This window comes from Suricata suricatta, chromosome 8, assembly GCF_006229205.1.
Source record: "Suricata suricatta isolate VVHF042 chromosome 8, meerkat_22Aug2017_6uvM2_HiC, whole genome shotgun sequence".
Taxonomy (NCBI): Eukaryota; Metazoa; Chordata; class Mammalia; order Carnivora; family Herpestidae; genus Suricata; species Suricata suricatta.
In genome coordinates, this window is record NC_043707.1 from 13,252,803 (window position 1) to 13,273,450 (window position 20,648).

The following is a 20,648-nucleotide window of genomic DNA, read 5'->3' on the forward strand; positions in this document are numbered from 1 at the left end:
AAAAGAAAGATAAACTTCCAAATTCATTATATGAGGCCAGAAATAACCTGACACCAAAAGCAGATAAAGACAACATTGAAAAAGAGAACTATAGGCCAATATCTCCGATGCACAGAAATGCAAATACTCAACAAAATACTAGCAAACTGAACCCAACAGTACATTTAAAAAACTCACCACAATCAAGTGGGATTTCTTCCTAGTTTGCAAGGATGGTTGCATATTTGCAAATCAGTCAATGTGATACATCACAACAATAAGAAAAAAAAATAAAAACCATATGATCATTTCAATAGACACAGAGAAAAGTGTGTGACAAAGCACAATATCCACTTGTGATAAAAACCTCTGGCAAAGTAAGGTTAGAGAAAACATACCTCAATGTAATAAAGGCCACCTATGAAAAACCTATAGTAAACATCATCCTTTGTGGTCAGGAACAAAACAAGGATGTCTACGCTCACCACTTGTATTCAACATGGTCCTGGAAGTCCTAGCCACAGCAATCAGACAACAAAAAAAACCAAAAAGCATCCAAATCATTAAGGAAGAAGCAAAACTTTCACTATTTACAGATGACATTATACTATATGGAGAAAACCCAAAAGATTCCACCAAATAACTGTTAGAACTGATGAATGAATTCAGTAAAGTTACAGGATACAAAATCAGTGTACAGAAATCCATTACATTTCTATACACCAATACTGAAATAGCAGAAACAGAAATCAAGAAAACAATCCCATTTACAATTGCACCCAAAAAAGACAGGTAGGAATAAACCTAACCAAAGATGTGCAAGATCGGTACCCTGAAAACTCTAAAACACTGATGAAAGATATTGAAGATGATGCAAAGAAATGGAAAGACCACCCGTGCTCATGTATAGGAAGAAAAATATTGTTACAATGTCGATACTACCCAAAGCAAGCTACACATGTAATGCATTTCCTATCAAAATACCAATAGCATTTTTCACAGAACTAGAATAAACAATCCTACAATCTGTATGGAACCACAACAGATCCCAAAGAGCCAAAGCGATCCTGAAAAAGAAAAGCAAAGCTGGAGGCATCACAATTCTGGGCTTCAAGTTACATTTCAAAGCTGTACCAGTCAAAACAATATGGTACTGGCACAAAAATACACACAAAGCTCAACAGAACAAAGCAGAAGACCCAGAAATTGACCGACAATTATATGGTCCATTAATCTTCAACAAAGCAGGAAAAAACATCCAGTGAGAAAAGGTCTCTTCAACAAATGATGTTGGGGAAACTGGAGAGCAACATGCAAAAAATGAACCTGGACCACTTTCTTCACTATGCACAAAAATAAGGTCAAAATGGATTAACAACCTAAAATGAGACCTGAAACCATAAAAATCTTAGAACAGAACACAGGCAGTAACCTCTTGACATTGGCCATAGAAACTTTTTTCTAGACACATCTCCTGTGGCTAGAGAAACAACAGCAAAAATAAACCATTGAGACCTCATCAAAATAAAAATCTTCTGCACAGTGAAGGAAACAGTCAACAAAACTAAAAGGCAACCTGCAGAATGGGAGAAGGTATTTGCAAATGATACAACTGATAAAGATTACTAACCAAAATATACAAAGAACGTATAAAACTCAACACCCAAAACCAAATAATCCCGTTAAAAAGAAATAGGCAGACGACATGAACAGACATTTCTTCAAAGACATCCAGAAGACCAAGACATATATGGAAAAAAAAAAAAAGCTCAACATCACTCCGCATTAGGGAAATGCAAATCCAAACCACAATAGGGTACCACCTCACAGCGTCAGGACGACTAAAATCAGCCGAACTTCCGGGACTGTTGGTAGGAATGCAAAATGCTGCAGCCGCTGTGGAAAACCGTACTGAAGTTCCTCAAAAAGTTAAAAATAGAATTCCAGCAATTGCACCACTAGTTATTTACCCAAAGAACACACGGACGCTCATTCGAAGGGATACATGGGCCCCTAAGTTTTAAAGCGGTGCTATTTACAATAGTGTAGACAGGGAAGCCGCCCCAGTGTCCAACGACTGATGAACGGATAAAGAAGACATGGTCTACGTATAACGGAATATTAGCCAAAAAAAGAGGAACTCCTCCCATTTGAACTGACATGGATGGCTCTGGAGAGTATTACGCTAAGTGAAATAAGTTGGTCAGAGAAAGACAAATCCTGTGTGATTTCACTCATATGTGGAATCTAAGAAACAAACAAATGAGCAAAGGGGAAAAAGAAGAAAGAGAGAGACAAGCCAAAGAAAAGACTCTTACCTACAGAGAACACACTGAGGGTTGCAGGGGTGAAGGGGGATGGGGCTTGAGGAGGGCCCCTGTGATGAGCACCAGCTGCTGTATGGAAGCGTGGACGCTACACTGCACACCTGAAACTAATACCATGCGGTATGGAAACTAATTGGAATGAAAATAAAAACTAAGAAAAATAAATAAATCACAGAGGAAAAAAAGAAATAGAGATAGTGATATCTTCCTCCATGGATATAGTGAGATGATTAATGTAAAGTATCTAGCACAGGCCTGCACATGATTAGCACTCAGTAACTGGCATGCTATTATTATTAACCAAATTTATTAATTACGGTACTCACGTAAACTGGGGCCACCTTCACAGAGGAGGGAGGCTCAGATACGACACTCGGGACAGTGCGGGGACAGAATGAAGGACTGGGTAAGCGGGGCCTGAGGGAGGTCCCGCACAACAGTTGTCATCTGTTGGCAGGGAAGCGGTCTGAAGAAGTCAGGAAGGACTTCCTGGCAGAAGTGGCATAAGAGAGGCGCCTGGGCGGCTCAGTCGGTTAAGCGTCCGACTTCGGCTCAGGTCATGATCTCACGGTTTGGGAGTTCGAGCCCTGCACTGGGCTCTGTGCTGACCGCTCGGAGCCTGGAGCCTGCTTCGGATCCTGTGTCTCCCTCTCTTTCTGTTCCTCTACTGCTTGTGCTCTGTCACTCTCTCTCTCAAAAATAAAGAAAGATTAAAAATTTAAAAAAAGAAGTGCCATACCATTCCTTCCCCCTGTACGTACATCTGCTCCACCCATCAAGAGATGAAACCCACTACCTCTCCCAGTGAAATCTAGGCTGGCCTGGTGCCTCAGCGACAGAACAAAAGCAGAAGCCATCCTGGGTCATTTCTGGAACAATCCTTAGGAGGCCTGGCCGCTTGTACTTCTGCTCTCAGAGGCAGCCACCCTGACGCACAGATGCGCAGAGTAGACCGCCAACAGACGAGCTATCGCCCGGAAAGAGACAGGTCAGGTAAAGGGGCACAGAGGCCCCGGAAGTGCGAGGGAAGCTCACCCCACCCAGCACTTGAGAAAGCAGCTGAAGGAGAGGCGTCAGCCGTCCCCACAGGGCGAAGCACCCCTGCGCTGAACCCGGCCCAATTCTGAGCCCACGCGGCATGAAAAACAACAAGTCATTGTTGGCTGAAGCCACTGAATTTGGAGATGACGTGTTTAAAAGCACTAGATAACATCAAGAGGTGGTCAATTCGAATACAGGTAGGCCTAACATGGTGAGAAAGGCCTTCCAAATAGGGAAAACCAATTTAATTAACGAATCAATCCTAATGGCTCCCCCCAGGCATATGTCCCAGGCTCTCAAGCCGCCCCCACCCCCTCATCTGCTCCGACCACGCTGGACTGCCCTCAGGCTCTCTGCACCTGCTCTCTGGTCCTCTTCCGGCCAACTCGGAGGTCTCAAATATTGCTTCTTTGGGGAAGCGTTTCCCTCTGCCAAGTCCATACATCCAGCACATATCACAGAATTGCTCCTGTGAGTCTAGTGACCTTACTTCCCCATCGTGGTGATTAATTCATTAATAGAAGGAAGGGAAAGCGCTTACTGGAGAATGCAAACTAATTAATAAGGAATAACGGAACTAGGAAATTACCATCTGCAAGCTCATAGTGATAACTGGCCCAGGCACGAATAGATGCTCCAGGAGAAGGTAAAAGTTTGATGAGGCACAGGAGGCTTGCACGACCTCCGAGTGTATGCCCTAAAATTACTTATTAATTGCAAAGGCACGAAAGTAATTTTACAATGGAGAATCCTGGCATACATCACTGTAATCAAGTGATCAAAGTTAACACCGTAGCGACGGGACAAGCCGGCAGCACACACTTCCTAAGCAATCAGGGAGACGGACCCGGCATCACTCGTGACGTGAAACTGGACCCTAATTAGGAGGCATCCGATAAACCCAAATTTGTGGACCTTCCTTCTTACACTTTTCCAAACATGTCAATGTCCTGAAATACAAAGACAGACAGAGGAAGCATTCCAGGAGAGAAGATCCAGGAAAACCAAATGCAACGCATGGGGCTGGAATGAATCCTGAGCCCGAAAAAATGTGCTCCAAAGGGTGTTCTCAGAACATCTGTAAATTTTTTTTTTAACGTTTATCTATTTTGAGAGGGAGAGAGAGAGAGAGAGCATGAGCAGGCCAGAGGCAGAGAGAGAAGAAGAGAAGGAATCCCAAGCAGGCTCCGTACTATCAGCGCAGACAGAGTTCACCGCGGGGCTCGATCCCACGGACCGTGAGATCATGACCTGAGCTGAAGCCAAGAGTTAGACGTTGAACCACCCAGGTGCCCCAGAACATTAGTAAAATTTTTAATTAATTATCTTTAGGTGATTATATTGGTGAATGTTGAATTTTTTCTGATTTTGTTTACTGCGGTTATTTAAGAGAGGGTTCTTGGCAAACACAGTCTGAAGCTGTGTTCGTGGTAAATGGGGCATGATCATGAAATTTATCTCCTATTGTTAAAAAAATACTAAAGCAAATGTGGGAAATTATTAAGTTGGTAAGACAAATACTGGATGATCTCACTTATACGTGGAATCTAAAACAAAAACAAAATCAGGGCACCTGGGGGGCTCAGTTAGTTGGGCATCTGACTCTTGATTTTGGCTCAGGTCATGATCCCAGGGTCCTGGGATCGAGCCCTGCATCAGGCTCCATGCCGAGTGTGGAGCCTGCTTAAGATTTTCTCTCTCCCTCTCTCGGTCCCTCTCCCCTATTCATGCTCTCTCTTTCTCTCTAAAATAAAAAAAAATAAAAAAAATAGGGGCACCTGGGTGGCTTAGTCACTTAAGTGTCCAATTCTTGGTTTTGGCTCAGGTCACAATCTCACTGTTCGTAAGTCGGAGCCCCACGTCGGGCTCTGTGCTGACAGTGCAGGACCTGCTTTGGATTTTTTCTCTCTCCCTCTCTTTCTACCTTTTCCCCGCTAGTGCTCTCTCTCTCAAACATAAATAAACTTAAAAAAAATAGATAAGTAGTAATAAAATAAAAACAAACCAAATTCTTAGAAATAAGAGATCGGACTTGTGGTTCCCGAAGGTGAGGGAAGGAAGGGGGTCGGGAAGGGCAGGTCGAAAGGCACAACTTCCAGTTACAGTGCCTTCCAGGGCTGTGATGGCCAACGTGATGAGCAGAGCTAATGATGCTATAAGATAGACAGGAAAAGTTGTTCACAGTAAATTCTAAGAGTTCTTATCACAAGGCAAACATTTTTCTTCTTTAATTCTTTTCTGTTTGTTGTATCTGTATGAGAAGATGGAGGTCAGCTGGACCTACTGTGGTCGCCATTTCACAATCTGTGTAAACCAAACCACCATTCTGTACGCCTGAAACTCTCACCGGGCTGTGTGTCGATTAATTCTCAATGTAACTGGTGGTGGGGAGAACCAAGTGGCGAATATGGTTGAACAGTATACAAAATTTGCACTAGTCTTGCAATTTGTCCAGAAGTTTGAAATTGTTGTAGAATGAAAAGCTGAAAAAAATAAAATAAAATATCAGGTGTCTGATGGGTAAAACACAAGGTGATAGGACTATACCTCCATGAGTCTGGTGACAATGAAAACGACAATACTAAACATGGTTAAGGATGTGGAGCAACTGGAAACTCACCTCCACTACTGGAGGGAATGTAAGTTCTTACTCACTTGATGAAACGATTTGGTAGTTTCTGCTAACGCTGAGCAGATCCCTACCCTACAACTCAGCAATCTCCTGCAAAATGACACACCTCACAGATACGCAAATTCCATCTTTAAAAAAACATGCATGGGGTGCCTGGATGGCTCAGTCAGTTAAGCGTCCGACTTTGGCTCAGGTCATGATCTCATGGTTCATGGGTTCGAGCCCCGCATCAGTATCTGTGCTGACAGCTAGCTCAGAGCCTGGAGCCTGCTTCAGATTCTGTATCTCCCTCTCTCTTTGACCCTCCCCTGCTCACTCTGTCTCTCAAAAATAAATAAAAAACATTAAAAAAATTTTTTAAAAACATGCACTAGAATGTACTATAGCATGGCTGTAATTCATAGCCAAAAAGTGGAAACTCAGGGGCGCCTGGGTGGCTCAGTTGGTTAAGCATCCAACTTCAGCTCAGGTCATGATCTCATAGGTCATGGGTTCGAGCCCCACAGCAGGCTTTCTGCTGACAGCTCAGAGCCTGGAGCCTGCTTCAAGTTCTGTATCTCTCTCTCTCTCTCTCTCTCTCTCTCTCTCTTTCTGCTGCCTAGCCCCCCCGTCCCCCGGCTCGCTCTCTCAAAAATAAATAAGCATTAAAAAATAAATAAGAAAAATTAAATAGAAACTCAGATCTGATGTGGCACGTTCCCCAAAGGGAACTACAGGGCCATGAAAAATGAGTTATTTCGAGAGTGAATCTCACAAAAATATTAAGCAAAATAAATCAGACAAAAATAGTGCATTTAGTATGACTCTACATAAAGTTCAAAACCAAGCACCAATGAACCTACAGTTTTCAGAAGGCTAGTGGTTACCCCATGAGGGAAAACGGTTCGTGGTGAGAAGCAAACGGGCACATTATCAAAGCGTGTGCCCCAGGCCCTGTTCTCAGTGCTTGCCGTGGGTTAAGTGAGGTTGGCAAACCAGGAAATAGGCACTATCAGGTAGGTGCCCCTGCCACACGCCCTTCATGTTTAGAAGTGGAGAAAGCGAGGACCAGAGGAGTTCAGCAACTCTCTGACGGTCACACAGCAAGTGGCTGATCAGAACTCAAATCCACGTGGTCCCGGGGCCTAAGGAGTCTGCACTCCCAGGCCCTATGTGACGCTGTGTCTTACTGAAGAAGCCTCTAGTATAGAGAGGATCTTCACTCCTTCATCAAAAGGCCTCCAGATAAAACCAGGATGTTAGAATTATGCAAATGAGCTTAAAGAATCAGAGACCCTGGTAATAAAGAGTTGAGAGGAATAGGGTACCAAACTGACATGTGATAATGAGGCTGATCTTAATGCTGCTTCTCAGTCCTTATTTGGGAAATTAAGATCTAAGGGGGGGGCGGGGAAGGGAAGAAAACCAGCCCAACCGTAGAAGGCAGGGTGCGTGCCCGTGAGAGAAGACAGTTGAAGGGCTACCAATGCAGTCACACACCGGAGTGCAGCCCGTGATCCCTGCCTCGGTTACCGCGGATTCCGACCCTGGGATAACACTCACCGCAGCAAGAGAACGGGCAGGGGAGAAAGTAAAAGTTCGACCTTGTCTTCTACCTACAGCAATAGTTTCTGCGGTTATTAATCTGTGACTTCTTGGCTGTATGTCTGCTCTTCCGCCCCAGAGAGATTTCAGGGATTTTTGCCGAGTGGAATGGAACAGGCTTTCAGCCAGTGGATCTTTTCATCTTCCGTTCAAGCTACGCCTGGAGAAAGAAATGGGCTAGATTCACCAGATTCAGGGGAGGGAGAAACTGGCAGAGGGAATGAGGAATTCCCTCCAGAGGCAGCAAGGAGGGTGAGGGTCCTTGGAAGAGTGGGGACGTTGGCCCCTATGTGGGACAGGCAGGTAGGAAAACTCGAACTCAGAAAGACAAAGTGTAAGAAACGCTTCTGGAAGGTGGGCCCCAGGCTCAGAGGCCCTGAGCGCTAAGAGGTCTCGGGTCCCAAAGCTTGAAACAGAGAAGGTGCACAGACCACATGCATCTCAGCTGCGGGTGCCCTACACGTAGGCAACTCAACACACAGCGAATACTCTCGAGGGGCAAGGAAGCTCCATGCTGACTGAAGAGCTTGCGGGGGGTGTTTTGTGTTGTTTACCAATCTAGCAGTTTGAGGGTCTGGGGGAGGAGAGTTGAACAGAAGTAAGGAATGTAAGGAATAGTGCTTGTTTCCCCCCGAGCCTGTGGAGTTAGAGGATTTAGATGCCTCTCGCCCACATAAGAAGTGAGTGGAAACTACCTGATCAGACTCCAAATGGCATTTTGCATTGAGACTCTCACACGGAAAGATCACCATCTCCTGGCTGTCCCTGGTGCCTACGGAGCAACCCCGAAGCCCCACTCTGCTGTGACAAACACGGCTGGCTTGGACGACACATCCCCTTTCCTTGACCTCAGGTCCAGCTGCTCTTGAATCCCGGACGTTAGTATGTCTGTCGGGCAGGGCTTGAAGAGGACTTCAAGTTTTAACAAAACTGAATTAAATATTCAGCCCAGAGTATCTCCCTCCTGTGACTAAACACTTGATGGAAGCCTGTGTGGTGACTGCTATTATCATCCCACGTGATTATAAGGCAGCTGGATCAACCAGGAGATTGAAATGTACCTAGAAGCCAACTGTTCCTGCTCCCCGGGGTGGCCCAGAACCATTCAAGTACAAACGAGGTAAAACATGAGAATCACCATGGAGGCTGGAGCCATTAGCCCAGATGTGTGGAAGGCTTGTGGCGATGATAATTACACATCATTAGTGCATTTGCAGGATGAGATCCTTTCTTCCAGCAGGAGAGGAAAATCGGCCGAGTGGAGGTGGGCACACGGCATCGTGGCGGAAATCCACCACTGTCTGGACTCTAGGAAAAGTGTGTCCTTCCCCAGCAACATTTTCTGAGGACACTAGAACCTCTGGTGACTAACCGGCTAAGAGAGGAAAGGACTGTCATCTGCATAAGCGCAGTGTCAAAGCCGGGCGGCAGAAGGGGACGTCTTGATTTAAAATGAGGGGCGCCAGCAGGTGTATGTGAGCATCATTTGCAAATCCTCGCTCACGTGGAGTCAAGAAAGGGAAGGGACGGAGCTGCAGGGCAGAGTTTCTCTGGCACTTTCTGGCTGGATGTTTTTGTGCAAATGATCTAAGCAGCCCCCAGTCTCTGTAGAGACAACAACCATGTAGGGAGGGACTCAATTCATGGAAGAAACAGAGCTAGTTGGGTCAAAACTTACAGGCTTTGAGGGCTGTTGTTTAAAGGGGGTTCCATTTGAGTGCTCTGGGCAGGCAGGGTTTGAGTCCCGATTTCTCATTTATTGGCTGTGTGACCTTAGGGAATGACTTCACCTCCCTGAACCTCCATACTTTCGTCTATAACATAACCTCTCTCAAAACAGTATTTGAGGACTCCGTGAGATATTCATGGCAAAGCACATGGCCTTGGGCCTCACATACAGTAAATGCTCACAAATGTTAGCTGTTATTCTCCCAGAAGGGTGTGCAGGGGTGTGTGAGATAATGAGAAACATATTTGGTCTCTGCCTTCAGCTCCTGACACAGGGCTCCTAAATCCCTTAGGATTTCCTGGGTGATCAGGCACCTCTCATGCTAATCAGGTAACTCTCAGCAGGCTCCTATAGACGCTGGTCACCAGAAAGACCAAGCCTGGACCTTTCAGGCCCATCCCCCATCCATCCAGAGAGACTGAAGTAGTGATCGGTCATGGCTGTGTGGTAAGACTTCATGGTAAACATGGACGATTGCGTTCAGAGGGCCCCTAGGGGTGCGCACATCCACGAGCCAGGAGCGGGGGCACGTCTACACCACAGTCAGAAGCCCGTATGCTCAGGACTTGTTCAGACCTCATCCTGTGCACCTTTTCACCTGATGGTCCAGCTGTATCCTTTAGAAAATCCCAGAGCATAAACAAGTAAACCTAAGTAGAGGGTTGGCGTTCCCCTGAGCTCTGAGAGTTACTATATGGAGGAGAGGGTTACTGAAACCTCTGAATTATAGCCAGTTGGTCTCAAGTACAGATGACAGTCTGGGACCAGCAACTGGCACCCAAGTGGGGGTGGGGTTGGGCAGTCTGTGGGACTGAGTCTTTAACCCTGGAATCTGCTATGACTCTGGGTTGTTAGTGTCCGAAAGGAATTCTAGAAGGGGCACCTGCCTGGCTCAGTCAGTTGAGCATGTGAATCGTGATCTTGGGGTCCTGAGTTCAAGCCCCACATTGGGCAGAGAACTTACTTAAAAATAAATTAATTAGTGAAGGTATTACCTATTTTCAAAACAAAACAACAACAGAAGAAGTGAATTATAGGATACCAATTGGTATCTGGAGAGCTAGAGAATTTGCTGGTGTGGGGGAAACGCCCACACACGTGGTGTCAGGAGTGTTCTGTGAGGAGGGAAATCGTTTTCCACGAGGTAACATTTCAGCCAGTTTGTGGCTCTGTTCGTATGAAAAACAGAAAAGGAGAAGTATAGACATGAGAAGACAAATATAAATGCACCCTGATTTCCCTGAAGCCTCATCAGCTTGAGGAAAAATGAGGTCATGACCAATGAGAATTCTATTTCCCCAGCTCTTGATTTCAAATGTAAAATCCAAGATCGTTGGACCCACCTTGACAGTTCACACGGTCCCTTGTGAAAACAGCTCTTTGGCCTTCTCCCTGCAGCTCTCCGTGAGGGAAGGTCAGAGACAAGTTCATGGGGCAAGTTAAGGGGCAGACGTGACAAGAGCAGCCAAGCCTTACTGAACACTTACTCTGTGCAGGGCAGGATGCTGAGCCCCGCCGAACCCTCGAAACAATCACAGGGCGCTGGGAGTAATTGTTCTCATTTTTGTACGTTTATTTATTTTGAAAGCGAGAGAAAGGGTGTGCCTGTGCACAGCAAGAGTGGGGGAGGGACAGAGAGAGGAAGAAAGAGAATCCCAAGGAGGCTCCACATGGGGCTCAATCCCATGAACCATGAGATCATGACCTGAGCCGAAATCGAGTTGGACGCTTAACCAACCGAACCACCCAGGTGCCCCCTTATTTTTTAGATGAACAAAATCCCCAACTTGAAGTAACTGGCCCAACCCCATAGAGATAAGAAGTGGGACCAAGAATGTCTGCCCCCAGAGCCAGCAGTCCTTATGACTACGTTGTTCTCCTGAGGTACCTTATGTGTTAACCACCATCTCGACTGCCCCTTACAACACTATCCCCACCATGGAAATCAACTCATTCAAAGACGTGCCTGATGAAACAGCCCATAAGACATGCTCAAACGCTTTGAATCCAATTGGGATCCAAAAGTAGGCTCAAAATGAGCCCCTACATCTCCCTTTGACATAAATCAGGTGATTCGTAAACAATGGAGAAATTGCAAATGAGCTGAGAGCCCAATGGCTTGCCCCAAATCCAAAAGATGCCACGAAAAAAAACTTTAATAGACCTCGAGCCGTCTACTGGGGAGAGAGGCCATTAATATAAGATAAATAATGGTAGTGAGGAGGGTGAAAACAGGCTCATAAATTCTCACTTGCTTATTAAGGGAGGTATCTTTTGGACTCACATTCATAACATATATGACTGAATATAGATGAATTATAAATGTATGTTTTCCTTAAATACCAAACACTGGCTGCTATTCCTCCCTGATGCAGGAAAAATTAAGTCATAAAGGAATGAATTAAGATTCTGTTTACTTTCCTATTATCAAAGAGAATACTTCAGAGCTAGAGGAGAACTTAACACTTGACTTAACACTTGACTATCTATTCCAATCCCTCCTGACATATACGAGAACACCTCCAGTTCAGGATCTCAGGTGACTTCAAATTCAAACACACTAGTGGGGCACAAACACATTTTAATTGACGTCCTACCACTGACAGCGCTCATCAAGGTTGGAGTCTTCTGTTCAAAGCCAACAACTGATTAGCCTTAATGATGAATGGACACAGAATCCTAATTCATATTAATTCCAGCTTCAGTCTCTGCCGCTATTTCAGTCCTGAACTTGCACACTTATTATCCATATTACAAAGCAGTATTGATTGTTTTCCATCTTCATCTGGAACACCAACTGGCCTATCTTTTGAGGACAGATTTTTTTTTTTGAAGGTCTTCTAAAGCCATGAGGATTATACATGCTGATGGTAGATGATGAAAGAAACCACAGATGTGTTTATTCCAGACCCAAAGGGTCACTGCTCTGTGTCCCAGGGGGCCATAAGGTTTATGGAAGGGCTCCTCCTCCAACCTGGTGCCCAGGCACAGAGCAGCAGAGGCTAAGGGGGCTGTGGACGGGAGGGAGGGGAACCTTCTAGATCCCGACGGGGGCCGAAAGCAGCTGGAAGCTCTCAACTCCTGTGAAGGGCACACAAGTGTCCGTGAGAACCAGGAGCCCAAAAACGTCCTCATGGTTGGAGGCTGAGGATGTGGACGCACTGACCTGAAAACCAGGGGACGCAAAGCTACACTAAGTAGAGACAACAGATAGAAACTTCTCCCCACGGCCTGCTGTGGCCCAATACTAAGGCTTCATCTCACACCAGGAACTCCAGGCATGTCTGCTGAGAAGGACAGAAAAGAACGCGAGGGAGACAGAAGCTTGGGTCAACTAAGTAATTTCCAAAAGCGCCTGAATCTTAAGCCTGCGGTGACTTCATTTCCTCTAATGCAATCTCCAGTGCATGATGGAAACGGATGCTTGGGAGTGAAATTAAATTCAGTTACAGGAAAATAAAGTTCCATTTTCACCCATCTGAGTTTTCTACCTCTGAAAACGCCTGCTGCATAAAATAAGCTCTTAACACCATCTCTGGCTTAATAATGCTTTGTCGGGGTTACTGTTACTGTTACTGCTAGCTTTTATCATTGTTGCCGCCGTTATTATTACGCCATGACCTCCTGGAAGCAGGCATCGTATCTTTTGTTTCTGTATCTCTGACGTTCATCACGGAATACACCCCTCAGTTGATAGGTGTTGACAAAATGACTCAGATCCTAAATTTATCCCAGCGAGCATGCACGACTGTCATTTGGAACCGGGTGTCCAGGCAGAACCCCGGTGGTCCCTGTTCCTGAGTGACTGATGAGAGGACTCCAAGAGCAGTGCTAGATGGACAGACAGCAGGGATAAGAGAGGAATTTCCACGGTGCTGAGGCATGGAGACTCCGAGGCTACCTGTTATCCAGCACAACCCAGCCCATCCTGACTGCTGCAAACGGAAATGTGAAATGTATTCAAGAAGTCCCCAGTCCATGAAGTTCCCTTTCACAACCTTTATGGATTTAATCTTCACCGTGTGTATTTTATAGTCCATGAATCCAAAGCTCTGATATTAAAGGATCTGTCTGAGACCACAAAGTCAGTAAAAGACAGGAGCATCTGAGTCCAGCATCCTAGACAGCCGGACTGCCCCCAAATTGAGCCTTTCTTGTACCTACTCCTCAACCACCCCATTTACTTTGAATTTCACAGGAGATAATTGTTTGATTTATATTCCTTTCTAAGCAGTCCTAAAGTAAGTAAGGTTTGGGAAAAAGCACAAGGAAGGAGAGACGACAGTTGGAAGAAACCCAGAGTAGAAACGAAAGATCATTTCTTTAAAAGTGGGGGTAACTCATGTAGAGTTGAACATTCTGCTTTCCTGTGAGTGGGGATCGGATAAAAAAGAACGACAGAAGTATTGGCAAAAGCGTGGAGCAACTGGAACTCCCACACATGGCCGGTGGGAGTGCAAAACACGTCAATCACTCTCGAAACGAATCTGGCAGTTTGAAATACAATTAAATATACCCCGCCCCTGCCCCCACGATCCTGCCGTTTCCGTCCTGGGACGAGACTCAAGAGAAACAAGGGCATTTGTCTGCGGAAAGTTTTGCACAAGAATGTTCACAGAAGCTTACTTCATTATAATCCCAAACGAGAAACAATGCAGATAATGTCTATGAACACGAAAACAGATAACAGGTATATTCATACAGTGTAATACTAATAATCGCTAAAATAGAAGTGTGGGAAAACATCACCTGGATGATTTTCAAAAACGTTGTGTTGGGGAAAAGAAGCTAGACCCAAAAGAGTATCCACTGTATGACTTGAGTTTACGTGAAGGGCAAACACAGATGTGCTAAGCGGCACTTCTGGAAGTCAGGCAGTGGCTACATCCAAGCGTGGGGGTGTGAACCAGAAAAGGTCACAAGGAAGTTTTCTGAGATGATGAGCATGGTCGTAACTACATCCGGATGGTGGTTATATAAGGCACACGCCTATGCACACGTCCACTGAGCTGGACGGTGATAAGATTTGTGCATTTTGGGGCACATGGGTGGCTTAGTCGGTTAAGCATCTGACTTTGGCTCAAGGCATGATCCCATGGTTCCTGAGTTTGAGCCCTGATTTGGGCTCTCTGCTGTGAGCACAGAACTCGCTTCAGATCCTCCGTACCCCTCTCTCTTTGCCCCTCCCCCACCTGTGCACAAGTGCGCTCTCTCTCTCCCTCTCAAAAATAAAATAAACATTAAAAAAATTTTTTTTAAACTTGTGGGCTAAGGCTGAAAGCCAAGTCAGTTTTAGTAACTCATTCCTAAGTGTTATGGAAACACTGAAGTCACTTTTTTCAGAGAGCCACCCTCAAGTTCACAGTGAATGGCAGCTGTCAGAAAGGGGGAAGCATATTTAGTTTCCTGCCAAAAAGGAGAAAGCAAATTTAACTTCCTTATAATTGGAACACTTGGTTTCCCAGCCAGTCTCAGCCCTTGCTGTTATATAACCTCAGGCAAGTCACTTTTCTACCCCAAGACTCAGTGTTCTCATCCACAAAATGGGGATAGTAGTTCCTACTTCCTCACAGAGTTGTGAGGATTTAAAATGAGGAAGTGTGTACTACAGAAAGCCACATGCAGGCCAACCACTTGGTTGACTCAACTCACTTTCCAGCTGTTTGCTCAGAGGCTGTGTATACAGAGACTGCATTAAGTGTGAAGACAGGTCCATTTTCAGAAATAAACTCTTGGGGGGCCCCCAGCTGGGAGCCTGAATTCACTCATTGACACTGTGGCTATTCAGATGAAGCGAGGTGGAAAGAGAGGCGCAATGACCCAGCAAATTCTAGAGCCAGGAAGGAAAGCATCAAGGCACATTGGAGAAAAGAAATCAACAGGCTCGGGGCCGGTTTCTGAGGCTGGTGGTTGGAGCGGCTGACTCTGCCACACTGCCCGCAGCGAAGCTTTCTTGCACCTTCTTCCCCAGAGAACACACACACACACGCACACACACACACACACACACACATTTCAGGGTGTGGAGACAAGGACGGGGCGTCCTAAAAGTCTAGCTTTGACTCTTGTTTCACACGGACACCCCGATTTCCTTTCTCACTGCCCCAGCCCGCCCCTACCCAGAAACACTCATCCCCTTTGGAAACTCGCGGTGTGTCAGATCTCTTCGGAAAACAAAAGGAAATGTGAAGGGCTGGTAAGCAAACCGGCGTGGGAGCAAGCCCCAGCCGGACGCTGGAAGCCCGGGTCCAGTCCCGGCCGGGCCCTAACCCGCCACGTGACACTGGTTCGGTCACCCCACCTCTCTAGACTTCAGTTTGTCTCGCTACGTCACCGCGGTGTGAAGAAATTAATCATTCCAGCTCAGGTTATGTGTGATTTTCAATTAAAAAAAATTGTTAATGAAGAAATGGGAAAGTGGCAAATGAAACTGCGACTCAAAAAACTGAAAGAGGATATTCTTAACTCACCATTTCCCAAACATTTTTCAAGCCACAAACTGAGATGACAGTGACAAAGCAAGACCTGTCCCTTTTGCTCCAAGATGTTACCACCTTGTGAGGAACGGCAGGACCCACACTGGTGTCCGCTCTGCCCTCGGGCCTCCCGAGAGGATGCGCCTGGAGGACACACGGGGAGAGGACTGTCCAGGACTGGGGGACAGGACAGGACGGGACAGCACGGGATGCTTCAACGGACATGCATTGAAATTTTGTCCTCACTGTAAACATACAGGTAAGTAAAACGAAAATAAAAATCACCCATAGGCTCAGTACTCTGAAATCATGCACACAATCACACGTGTGCACACATGCACGCACACACACACACAACGGGTGTAAACTCTTCCAGTCTTGTCTGAATGACACACATGGATGTATCCCCTCTTTGAAAAGCAGGGTCATGCAATCCATAGTATTCTTAATCCACTCATTTTTCACTTCTGTGAAATTAAATCATTTTCATCTTAATTAGAAATTAAATCCTTTTAAAATCCTCTTCACGCTAGTCCGTGACATGAATGCGCCCTAATTTGTTTAATGAACACTCTAAATGTGGACATTCGGGTTGTGTCCAGCTTTCCTCGCTGCCAAACACAACCGTGTGGTAAACGTTCTGAGCTGATTTTTTGCACATACCTTTATTTTGTCAGAATGAATTCCTAGCGGTGAAATCACGGAGTGAAATCACCTATCTTTTTGAGGCCAGATTCTCTCCTGAAGGTTTTGCTGATTTTCAGTTCCGCCAGCGCTACACAAAGATGCCGCTGCTCCCACATTCTCCCCGTCAGTAGGCATCGTCATGTACTATCACACGACTTACTGTCCAATATGTACGCTGCACTTGTTTTGGCCTTTCTTTTTATGTTTTTTATTTATTTTTGAGAGACAGAGAGAGACAGTGCGAGCAGGGGAGGGGCAGAGAGAGAGGAAGACACAGAATCTGAAGACAGGCTCCAGGCTCTGAGCTAGCTGTCAGCACAGCCCGACGCGGGGCTCGAACCCACGAACTGTGAGATCATGACCTGAGCCGAAGTTGGATGCTTAACTGACTGAGCCACCCAGGCGCCCCTTGTTTTGGCCTTTCAAGATTGCCTATTTGTTAATATCATTATGTCACAACAATGCTTCGATGTTAAAACGTTTCGTTTTTGTGTCTTCTCCTTCTGTATTAATTTGAAACATCTCTTTACATATCAAGAATATGGTCATTCTGGTTCATCAGTGTATGTTACAAATATTTTCCCAGCTTTTCATTCACATGGCAGCTTTAAGACCATTTTTCTCATAGAAAAATGAGTCTGGTTATTTAAAGCTGCTGCCTTGCTCCACATAAGAAAGTCCTTCCTTACCACACGATTTGAAAAAGACTCTCTTGACATTTAACCTAACACTTTACAGTTTGGTTTTTAAATATTTACATCTTTATTCCAATAAGTTGCCTCTAGGACACAGTGGAGACAATAAAGGGCAGGTTTCAATTTCTACTTTTCTACACTTTGGTAGCGCTGGTCTTTGGGTGCTGTCCAGCAGAAAGCACCACTTCTGTCACTTGAATCATTATGAGAAAAATAAATACATCACCACATGGCTTTCGCTCTGGAATCTGATAGGTAGGAGTCTCACTTGGGTGTGTTCTCCAAATGGCTCCACGGAGACCCCAACACCCATTATTTGACTCTGAGCTGAGATCTGGAGGCCGTGGTGAGAAAAGCCAGAAGGACACACCGGTGAGGGAAACAGTGTGGTCAGAGGTAAGGAAATAGCCAGTGGATTCTGGAAATTTCAGGTCAATCCACATGACTTGAGTAAAAGGTGGAGACAGAATCTTCTCAATTCTTGAGGGAATTTTGAGGCAGATACATTTTGAAAATTCAGAATTCAAGAATTAACGTTATCATGGGTTGTGACACTAGTCACCACCTTCTAGAATTCATAAATATTTAGACATTTGTTACATTTGCTTTATCTCCTGTTAAGAGAATAAAAAATTATAGGAGTTAAGAGTCCTATTGATGATCATTTCCCATTCTACTCTTTCTTCCTGTGTTCATATATTTAATATGTCACCACTCATGTTCCAATGAGTGTTGGGGGGTGTTAAGATGAGGTTTGGCCACAAATCTGAAGTGAACCCAGAAGTAAAGGGAACAGGGGTCTTTAAAGATAAATATGTATTTCCTTGTCATATTAAAGTCTCAGTAGAGTCCAGACCTGACTTTATGGTATCCGGAACCCAGCTTCCTTCATGCCCTTAGCTCTTCCATGCATGGATTCCATTCTAAAATTTATTTCTTGGTCCAAAATGGCTGCTGTAGCTCCTGTCCTCACACCCTTACTTCAGCCAACAGGAAGTCTAGAAGGGATAGAGAAGAAATAGAAGAAGGAAGAGAGGAAGGTGTTGTGGGCTTCTACCAAAAAGATGTGTTGAAATCCTAACCCTCAGTATCTATCAATGCGACCTTATTTGGAAACGGGGTTTGTGTAAAAGAAATCAAGTGAAGACAGACTACCGTGGGTCCTCGTAAGAAGAGGAGAGACAGAGATTTAGACGCACAGGGAAGAGCACCACGTGAAGACAGAGGCAGAGAGTGGAATGGTGTGTCTAGAAGCCAAGGAGGGCCAAGGCACTGCCACCTACGCCTGGAGCCAGGAGAGAGGCCCGGGACGGACTGTCCCCGGGAGCCAACAAGCGAGTGTGGCCGAGCCGGCAGGAATTCCCGCCTCCGGAGCTGGAAGGGAGCACACTTCTGTTGACTGAAGCCAGGCAGTTCCTGCTGCTCCGCTACGCAGCTCCAGGCCACCTGGCACAGCAAGCCCACCTCCAGACAAGGAAGACCAAGGGGAGCAGGCGGGCGGAAAGCTGCCCAGCCACCCTGAAGGAAGACTGCTGGAAGCTGCCAGATTGTAGAGCTCACATCACCGACAGTAGTCAGACATGGTTACCGCCCCCCACAAGGACATCTTTATTCCTGAGTCCCTGTGCCCAACACAAATGGTTCCAACAATGGGAGGGGGGGGGCAGGAGATGGAAGAATCATGATTTTTCTAACAAGTTATATACATGGCATCAACTACGGTGTTCCTTTTACAACTTAAAAAGAATTCACTTGTTTGAAAGCGTATTTCTGAATCACTATATTTAAGAGTGAAAAACCAGTCTACCACACTTATTTAGCACCACTAACGTTCTGGATATGGTAACAGGTTTTTTCCCCCCTTTTCTCTTACAAACCTTGCTGCAGTAATGCCATACCATTTCCTTGTGCACAGATGGGAGAATTTCTCTAAAGCGTGCACATACAGGGAAAATGTCTAAGAAACAGCATATGTACATTTTCCATTTTTAAAGATATTTCTCAATTGTTTTCCCAAATGGGCATACCAAAGTATACCCTCTCCTGAAGTATATGTCATTTTACTACCAACGTCTGATTTTATTGGACATTTTAATTGTTTCCAAAATTATCGGTGAAATAATAAAATGTGCCCATTTTTAACTTCTTAAGTTAAAGAAGTCTTGACCAATGCACACCCCTATGTAAATACTAGCCCCGTCAAGACACAGAGTATTTCCATCACATAAAGTAACTCCTTCATGCACTCTGAAACAGTCTAAAGCCAACAGATTTGAAAAGTTGAGATAAAATGCAAATATTTCTTTAAAAACAACTTAGCAGAACTGATAGAAGACACACCAGAAAATCTGAATGCTCCTTTAGCTAAAAAAGAAATTGTATCTGCAATTATAATCGTAATCTATCCTTTCTGCCCACACACACACACACACACACACTTCCGGCCCATATGACTTCACTAGTGAATTCTTTTGTGTTAAGAAGGCAAAAACACCAATCTAACAAAATTCTTAAATCAATGTATTACTTCAAAACAATCTCATGCAAAATCACAGCTGGCTCTTTGGTGTGGAAAGTGACCACCTGATTCTAAAATATATATGGGAATACAAAGGGTCAGCAGAGTAGAGACGATCTCCAACAAGAACAAAGTCGGGGGAAAGGGGCCAGGGGCATGAGGAACGTTCTAGGCCTGGATCAGGCAGTGGTCTCATGGAGACATCATATTAAACTCAATGAGCTGCTCGCTGGGGTTTGTGCACGTTGCTTTACGTGTGTGTTATACGTTCATAAGCATGTTTACAAAACAAAACAACCTCCACAACAAAACCCTCTATTTGCCAGAGGCAACGGTTTCCAGCTGAGTCAGCACTGGTTTTTTTAAAAATGTTTTATTATTTATTTTTGATACAGAGAGAGACAGAGCATGAGAGGGGGAGGGGCAGAGAGAGAAGGAGAGACAGAACCAGAAGCAGGCTCCAGGCTCTGAGCTGTCAGCACAGAGCCTGACATGGGGCTCAAACCCACGAACGTGAGATCTGACCTGAGCCGAAGCCGGAGGCTTAACCAACTGAGCCACCCAGGCGCCCCCGAGTCAGCACTGTTTATACCTGGCACTGTGGCGGGTATATTTCGGTGGTTAAAAACATGTGAGCAGGAACCAGCCAGACTCCCCTTCAAATCTGGCTCTGCTGCTTGGACTGATCAAGTGACTTTGGAAGGTGGACTGGCAGGATCCAGCAGTGACCGTGGGTCCAGCCCAGGACCCTGCAGTTGAGCTGCGAGGCATACACTACAGAATGAGCGACGCAGTCCAAAGTTTGCCACAACTCAAGTTCTAAGGACGGAGCGACTTCGGGCAGGCTGCCTGACCTCCGTGAGCTCCGATTTCTACATCTGTAACATGGACATGACCGTGCCTACAGCTGCCTCACGTGCCCAGAAAGCGCTCAGACTAGCAGCTAACATGCAACATGTGTTCAATAAATGAAAGCTAAT

The 20,648-nt window shown here is 45.4% G+C and overlaps 1 long non-coding RNA gene across 1 annotated transcript in view; it reads right to left on the reverse strand.

Moving 5' to 3' along the window:
• The window catches only part of LOC115298888, a 380,495-nt gene that overhangs the window by 76,623 nt on the left and 283,224 nt on the right, over window positions 1-20,648 (reverse strand). The window lies entirely within an intron of this gene.